This window comes from Amblyomma mixtum, chromosome 9, assembly GCF_055824585.1.
Source record: "Amblyomma mixtum isolate Tamu chromosome 9, ASM5582458v1, whole genome shotgun sequence".
Classification (NCBI taxonomy): Eukaryota; Metazoa; Arthropoda; class Arachnida; order Ixodida; family Ixodidae; genus Amblyomma; species Amblyomma mixtum.
In genome coordinates, this window is record NC_143020.1 from 89,206,481 (window position 1) to 89,214,961 (window position 8,481).

Below are 8,481 nucleotides of genomic sequence, written 5' to 3' on the forward strand. Positions count from 1 at the left end.
TCAGGCAGTTTCCCTTGCCATGACGGGTGCGGTCGATGTTCCTTCCCTTATGGTGACAGCAAAGGTTTCAGAGAGTAGTAAAAGCCCCACTCTGAACACACTCCACTTGTCACGGCCGGAGTTTCGCCTCAAACAGGAAGAAGACCCGAGCTTAGAGGTGTGTCGCAGGAAGTTGGGGCAAATATTTCATGGCAAGGGACAGACCACCCACTCTTTTGACACAGCTGACGGTGTTCTTTTCCGAACGTACCAAGTGTGTCCTGGCCGAGTCGTTGAGCAAGCGGTGGTACCGAAGGGCTTACGCACGCAAGTTCTTAAGTTGGCACATAAGAGTGCATTATCCGGCCATCATGGAATACGGCAAACAATAGCTAGGGTGCTCAGTGAGTTTTACTGGCCCGGTGTACAGGCTGACATTAAGAGTTATGTCAGATCGTGTGATATGTGTCAGCAAACTGTGTTGAAGGCAAGGGAGAACAGAGTGAATAACATCGTAGGACGGGAACATGTAAAATCATGGTGGAAACCGAGGTCGGTTTGGAGAAAACGGTTTCACAAAGGAAAACGGAAGTTCTAGCCGGAAAAGTTCTCGCGACGGTGAAGTGGTTTGATGTGAACAATGGAATACGGAAGAATGTAGCCCACACCTGTTCTTGTTGGAATTGTTTTTGTTTGTTCATGTTTGTTTCTGAGGGTCGGCTATCTACTTTTTATGCCTTCCGTGTTTCTTCGCCCTCTATGGACGCTTTACGTTGACTTTCCATGTGCTCTCTGTGCTGTGTGTGCGAAGGTCTGTGAACGCTTCGAACATTGACGACCGTCGTATTGTGTGTGGTGTGTAGTGTGCGCGCTGTGGTGCGGTGTTCTGTGTTGCGATCGTCGAACGCGTCTGGTGTCGCTCTCCTGAAGTTGAGTTCTTTCCCTTGGAAAAAACTTCCGAAGAGGGGGCCTTCTGTAAGGAGATAGCGCCACCCAGCGACGTTCGTGAGGAGAAGAAGACAAAGCACGAGGAGCGCGTGCGGAGGGGAACGCGGGGCAGGTCGAAGAGGATTACGTGGCAGAGAAGAGAAGAGCGCGGTGGGCGACGGACGTGGACGAGTTCTGCTGGCTCCCCGAGTTCCGGGCTTGGGCCTTAGCCGCAGACGTCCGGGCCACCAGACCTGGACATCCATCGTCGAGAGCCTCAACCACCAGGCCCAGGCGCCACTCTTCTCCGACCACCCGTCAGCTGCTCCACACAGGCCGCCTCTGGCGCCTACGTGACCTTTTCCGGGATACCAGACCTGGGAACCGTGCCGGGTGCCCACGAACGCTGTCGCTGCGGTAGCCTTTCATCGACGTTGGAACGCCAAGAGACTCCTTGACTGCCCGACACCCAGCCAGTCCTCCCCGCTCGTTGCTCGAATAAGACAAGTAGTGTGAACTTTCCTCTTTGACTCTTTTTCCTGTATTTATCATAAGCACTTTGTTCTGTTCCCCCGTGTGTTTTTCCCGTGTATTGTTGCGTTGTTCTCTTGTTCCTTTCCTTTCTTCTCGCTCATATTGTAATTGGTTTCCTTTCCGTTAAAAGCCGCCTCGTTTATTGTTTGTACTTTGGTGTTTGTTGAAAATAAGACCTGCAATCTCACAGAGTCCTCACAAGGACCATGGCAGTTAACATACTCCTCCGGTTTCGGACAACGGGTCGATTTTGCAGCGGTGGGAGTGATTTCCACGCCACCTGCACAGAGTGCTTTACCACAAGTCTACCAAGATCTGCCACGTTGAACGTTGGACGCAAAGACGAGACTGGTGACACAAGCGGTCATCCTGTTTCGGAGTGGGTGCTGACATCCATCCATCTGTCTGTTCACTCTCGTTGTCAAGGGGTCATTCCAAGCCGACTGATCTAGACTTTCTGCTCGATCACCTAAGATTTCCTTCAAAAAATGTCGCGGTTCTTTGCGTTATTATGCCAAACATTAACCCAGCTTGTTTCTGGAGAAAAAAACTTGTTCGTGCCGGGGATGCCAAGTTTCGAAACGGTAGCAAAACCTAGTCTAACAAAACATTTGTAGAAATAATATATATTTTAGGATGGCATTTTTATGTAGATGAAGCAGATAACATTTTCATGCCCAATAATCTGAAATGAATTGGTTTTATTTTTCTTTAAATTTAAAAACATGAAAAAATACAAAAAATATGCCATTTTCAATTTATTAATCAAATTTTTCTGTTATAACAGTAATAATACTATTTTCCCAAGCTGTAAAGAAGCAAAGATGCCGATAAAAAAATTAAGACATTTATAAAACATAAGCTGTGTGAGGAAAAATTCGAAATTGCAGGCAGTCAGCAAAAGCCGCGCGACAGTTTTTTTGCGATATTTCCTGCGGAAACGCGATTGCCTTTGGCGCCATCACATCTTACATTTCAGTAACGGTGTCCTTTGTCAGCTAGCACATGCCGTATTACCTCTCACTTAAAACCGCGGTGGCTCAATGGTTATGCAGCTCGGCTGATCAGAAAGACGCGGGTTAAATTCCAGCCGCGGCAGCAGAATTTCGATGCAGGCGAAATTCTAGAGGCCCACGTTCTGTGCGATGTCAGAGCACGTTAATGAACCCCAGGTGGTCAAAATATCCGGAGCCTTTCACTACGGCTCTCTCATAGCCTGAGTCGCTTTTGGACGTTGAACCCCCATAAACCAAACCAAACCACTTGAAACATTTGGCGGTTCGTCAGAACTGGCCGTCAAACCTCTGTAATTTTCAGGCACATAACCTTGTTATTATGTATTTTACATGATTCGGCAGGAGAAAAGACGGAACCACAGAATCAGGAAATACATCGGAAGACGGCTTGTTTATGTCCAACCCTACGCACCTTGCGGCCCAACTTTCCCCATTATTACGTTATTAAGTAATTACGCTTTTGCTAAACGTCCCAACCCCTCAGTACTGGCGTCATAGTGTACTGTGCGACAGCGATGCCCAACGCAAAAAAAAAAAGCTTGGTGGTGCACCAGACACCACACCGCTTCAAAGGAGATGCCCCACCAACCATCCATTCATCTGTCCATCCGCAATAGCCATCTCCAGCAAGGCGCAGTAAAAATCTGAGCGATTCATATTTGCCGTCACGACGCACGCATCTCGCGATGGCACAAGATCTCTGCATTCGCAACAAAATTGGATACGCAGACGGCATTACGCACAAGAAACGAAAATATCTTGGTATAGTCGCGTGACCATCTGCCCTCGCACGGGCGCGCCAAGTTAACTCACGATTGGAACTAGGGAACAAAAGCGACAAAAAAAAATATCGCGCGGCTCACAAAAGAAAAAAAAAGGGGGGGGGGGGGGGGCATGGAGAAGGCAGCGCTCACCCGTGAGTACCTTCGGTACTTCGAAGATTTTTATTTCTTTCTCTCTTTCGTTCTTCCCCCATTTCTATTCTGTATTTCCTTCTCAATCGTCGCGCAGACAGTTCACGCACGCTCGAGTGCAATCCGAGTGCAGACGGTGCATTCGATTCGGCGCGTTTGACGCCGGCGTGGTTGTAATGGTATCATCGCCTCCGCACGCACGCGTACATACGCTCGCACGAATGCACGCACGTACACGATTAAACACACAAACACACACAAAAGCCAAACTCAACCCAGGCTATGCGAGGCCTGGAACGATACAGCACTACGCCCAGAAACCGTGCATTGTGTCTGGGCACGATTCTACTCCCTTCTGCGCTGTTGTTTTTTGTTTTCTTTTTTTGGATGGTGCAGGGGCAAGGTTGCTCTTCATCTGGGCGTGCTTTGCGATCCCCTGGGTACACGCGGTCACGTGAACGACCCCGATTTCTTGATGACTGGATGGGATAAGGTGCCTCTGGAATGATATTTTTCTTTTTTTTTTTTTGCCGGCCTGCAAGACACACAGCCGACCTGCACAGCGGCGGGTCAGTGCGACTAGGGAGGAGCATCGCATTGTTGTGTGCTAATCGACGCGTCGCTCGCCGGGAATTCCCTTCTCGGTCATTTGCCAAGCGCCTATACAGACTGCGCCAATGCGAAAGGGAACACAGTGTCCAAGTTCGAGGGTCAGTGTTCCGCTTAATTTTGTGTCGACCTCCAAGAGCTAGTGTAAAGAGGCTTGTTCTGCAACAGAACTCACTGATAAGCTTAAGCGAAGGAAATTCCAGCATCGCCACGAGCAGTAATCGCTAAACGAATACCAATTATGTGTTCTCTGTCCTGTTGTGCCAAATTGCCCACGAAGTTTTCGTGATACTCTGGAGATCGTGGGACTCCAAGCTTTCGTCTATTTGTCGCTTGCGAATAAGGTTCAGGTCGAGATAGATTGTACAGCTGATTCCATCGACAGGCGGGAACTTGACCCGCGGTATATACCAGATTGGTTCCAATGTTGCGAGTATCTCGCGTTGCGGACTCATCAGAAGACAGCACTGTATCCCTTAGAACACTCTGTTACTCCAACTATCTAGTGGAAATCGGCGAAGCTCGAAGCTCTTTAATTTCCTCCCTGTCACACAAGACTATAGGTAGAGTGGAGACAACTACACTTTGGCAAATGTCGTTGTTGTTGTTGTTGTTGTTGTTGTTGTTGTTGTTGTTGTTGTTGTTGTTGTTGTTGTTGTTGTTGTTGTTGTTGTTGTTGTTGTTGTTGTTGTTGTTGTTGTTGTTGTTGTTGTTGTTGTTGTCGTCCTTTCAAAAGATGGCACATACCCACACTGGGGGATCGGCCAAGAATCGAGAGGCCGAGGTTGATATTCACCTCTACATAATAAAGGCAAAAGAAAACCACACGGGAGAGCAACACCGGTGGATTGAACAACAAACAATTCTTCTCCCAACCTCTTCCTTTTCCACCGTGTGTTCCGTGCCCAATACCCTCTTGACTGCTCCTTCGGTGGAGACACCCCTTGCCTGCCATACATTCCATTTCGTTCATTTATTTGAGCACATATGGAGACAGATGGAGGCGGCCAAGGTTAAAGGTCATAAGCTGTCATTAGCGTGAGAGGTGTCTAGCCTCCTTCACATATTAGCGGGTTGGCGTTAGGAAATAATCATAGAAATAAACAAGGGCGGCAGATTACATTTCAACGAACACAGAAACTGTTATTTTACAGCACATAATAAGTTAGGCACAAATAGCGCTTCGTTTTGCAGTAATGATTAAATGATGCACTTCAGTACGAAGATTAACTTAAATGGTAGCATGGTTTGGGCATCTATCACCTAGGCATACCGGCTTCCAGGTAATTGTAACCTGGGCAGGGTGTCTGCGATCATCTGCCGACCGTAATTCGTTCTCGAATAACGGATGTACCACAGTTTAAAAGTACACGTATTGTACTTTGGTGTATTTTGTTTTCAATTTGCTGTGCTTACCAGTAAGTTGCTTGTATGCTGTGTGTGTCTGAAAAACTTTGTTACACGAATATGACAAAGAGGAAGTTTGAGGTGGCCCAGAAGGGGCCGTCTCTCACAATCACTCGGTGGGTTCCTCAGTACAGGAGCCCATTGGCGACCGCTGCAGCTAGGGCTCGGTCGATCAGGGCCTTCTAGCTCACCAGGTCGGAGATAAAAGTGCGCAGAAGTGTTCGCTTTAGTGATTTTGAATTTTCATTGGGCAAATTTTTATAAAAAGAGCTTTCTGAGTGTGGCTGCAGGATGTATTATCAATGATGCGTGTGCTCTTTATCAAAGCCACACATTGTGGCTTTACCTCAGGACGCGGGCTGTGAGATTCAGCCCACACACCGCCGCGGTGGCTGAAGGTTTAACGCGCTCGTCTACAGAGACGGAGAATCCGGGCTCGATCCCGACCGCGGCGGCCGCGTTTCGATGGAGTGAGTGAGTGAGTAGAAACTTTATTGATTTCTTAAGTTTCGCTTGCGGTGGAGGTCGTCTTCAGGTCTTGAGGTCGCCTCCTTAGCCTTGGGTGGGCCCCTAGTCCAGGGCTCCACTGAGTCTGGCCACCTCGCTTGCGTATGCTATGAGTGCCCTTTGGGCCTCTAGCTCGCAGCTGGTGAGCCGGCTCTCCCATTGCTCCGCACTTGGTGTGTCTTGTTTGTGAAACGATATGTTTCTATCGCATTCCCATGTTATGTGGTATAGTGTTGGCCTCGCTTCACACCAAGGGCATGTGGCGCGGTATTGCGTTGGGAACATCTTGCTTAGTATATATAAATTTGGGAAGGAGCCTGTTTGTAATTTCCGCCATTTTGCGGCTTCTTCCTTGCTTAGCTCTTTGTGTGGTGGGGGATATTTGTATCTCATACCCCTGTATAGACTTAGTGTTTCAGAATACCCAGCCCTCCGGTCGGTCCAGAGATCCTCCGGGGCTTGTGACTCCCCTGCTCGGATGGTAAATCCTCGAGCTAGTTCGTCCGCCCTTTCGTTGCCCCAGACCCCCGCGTGGCTCGGTATCCATATTATATTGTGCTTTTCTCTCCTCCCCGAGGGTACCCCCTAGTTGAGGATCCTGAGCGCCGTTTTGCCTATCCTACCCTTTGTGTAGTTTCGGCACACTTCCTATGGAGGCGAAACGCAAAAGGCGCCCGTGTGCTGTGCGATGTCAGTGCACGTTAAAGATCCCCAGGTGGTCGAAATTATTCCGGAGACCACCACTACGGCACCTCTTTCTTCCTTTCTTCTTTCACTCCTCACTTTCTACAGCCCGGTTCAGGTGTCCTCTGAGATCAGACACAGATTTCCTTTCCTCAAAAACCAATTTTCAATTTCAACCTGCCGCGGGGAGGCGGCTATAGGTTAATACATTTATGAGCCCGGTATGAGCGTACCACGTGTACCCAGAGATGAGGTCGCATGATAGATGCACACACTGTGGAGCGAGAGAGACCCTCTACCACATCATTTGGGAGTTCCCAAAGTCTCCCGGGGTGGGCAGAAATATTGACAGTAGAGAAGCCTCCCTTTATATAAATGGTCTATAGACAGTCTATAGACTTCCTCTAGACTCTATTGCCTTCCTATAGATATTTATTTTTGTCTATTCATAGTCTATAGACTGTTTAGGGACAAAAGTTTAATAAGAGTGCATGGCCATAAATCTACAGGTTGTATATAGACTCTCTAGCATTTGTATTACCTGTAGGCTGTTCACTAGGATTTGTTTATAAATAAGCTATAGACTTTATAGACAGAAGTCTATCGACAGTCTATTATAGACGATTTAAAAAAATTTTGTAGGTGTGGAAGACCCGGCTAAGAAGACCAGACCCTGAGCTCCAGCGCACCACCATCCATCTGGTGGAAGAGGCCGCTACCGTAAAGGACTACCAGCGTAACTCTCCGTCTCTCGGGCCTGCGTGCTGGAGGCGGGGAGCGTCGTCTTTTCTGATAGAAATGAAAGTTGTCCAATCAATCAATCAATGAGCCACTTTCTGAGCCTCCAGTCGCCAGCGGGCGGGGCAGTTGGAGGGAAGCCCTGACGAGTGTGGGACGACGCGGGACGTGACGCAAGCAGCAAAGTTTTTTTTTAATAATTCAATAAAAATTGGAGGTTACACATAAGCTTAAAGGGAAACTGCATAGGTTTTAGAAATCAACGAGGATCGAATGTGTGAAACTTGCGGGTAGAGCATGCGAAGACATTTTGGGCTAGCACTTGAAATAGTGACTTAATCGCCGATTAAAGTTGCGACGTCCTTCAAGCTTCTCTGCAGCGCACAACGCCAGGTGGAGGGCTCATGATGACGCCATCGAAAGTATCGGTACATTTCCAACGCGTAAATGCCTACTTTGAAGGAAAAAAACCAAAGCCACCGAAGGCAAACCCTGCCGAGCATTGTTTGACAGCCTCTAACGAGTCAGGGCAGGCTGTGTCTGACGACAGCGGTAATTTGAAATCATACCTTCCATGACGTCACGCTGAATTTCCCTGCACTCCTCCAATGCATTGAGGAGAAGCGCAAAATTCAATCGTCGATTACATCACTATATTAAATCCTAGTGCAAAAACACTTGGCATGCTTTACCTAGAGCCTTTATAGATTTGAATCCTTGAATATCGCGAAATTCTCAAAAAAGTGTTGCAGTTGCCCTTTAAGGGTATGACGCGGAAACGTCATTCTCTGCTCCACGTTCATGGATTCCAAGAAGCGATGCGCCACTGCCTTGCGATAGCAGGTGCTCCCAGCGGTGGGCCCTTGTTCCGCCCAGGTTGTCCTTCCCGAGCGACTAGCCATTTATTGAACTGCGCAAGGACACGTGACCGACAACGTTACCCCGTTAATAGGTGAAAAACACTTCTGCTTTTGTATTGCACGACACGTAAGGGGGGCCCGGAGCGCGGACGCCACCGGGTCCCCACTACCAAAAATTGAACGCCCCCATCTACCCGATTAGGCAGTGAGGAGGCTTCAGTGCGGGGTCGCAGTGCAATGAACACCGCGCCTCCGCCCGGGACTGCCGCCTTCGTGTTCACGGCGCTCCCAACGCCAAGTAAGTAT

At 48.5% G+C, this 8,481-nt stretch overlaps 1 non-coding gene across 1 annotated transcript; it reads right to left on the reverse strand.

Moving 5' to 3' along the window:
• Positions 1-8,313: 8,313 nt before the first annotated feature.
• LOC149330055 (U1 spliceosomal RNA) lies at positions 8,314-8,481 on the reverse strand. Its single transcript, XR_016285892.1, has one exon. It is a non-coding gene; the product is annotated as a U1 spliceosomal RNA (small nuclear RNA).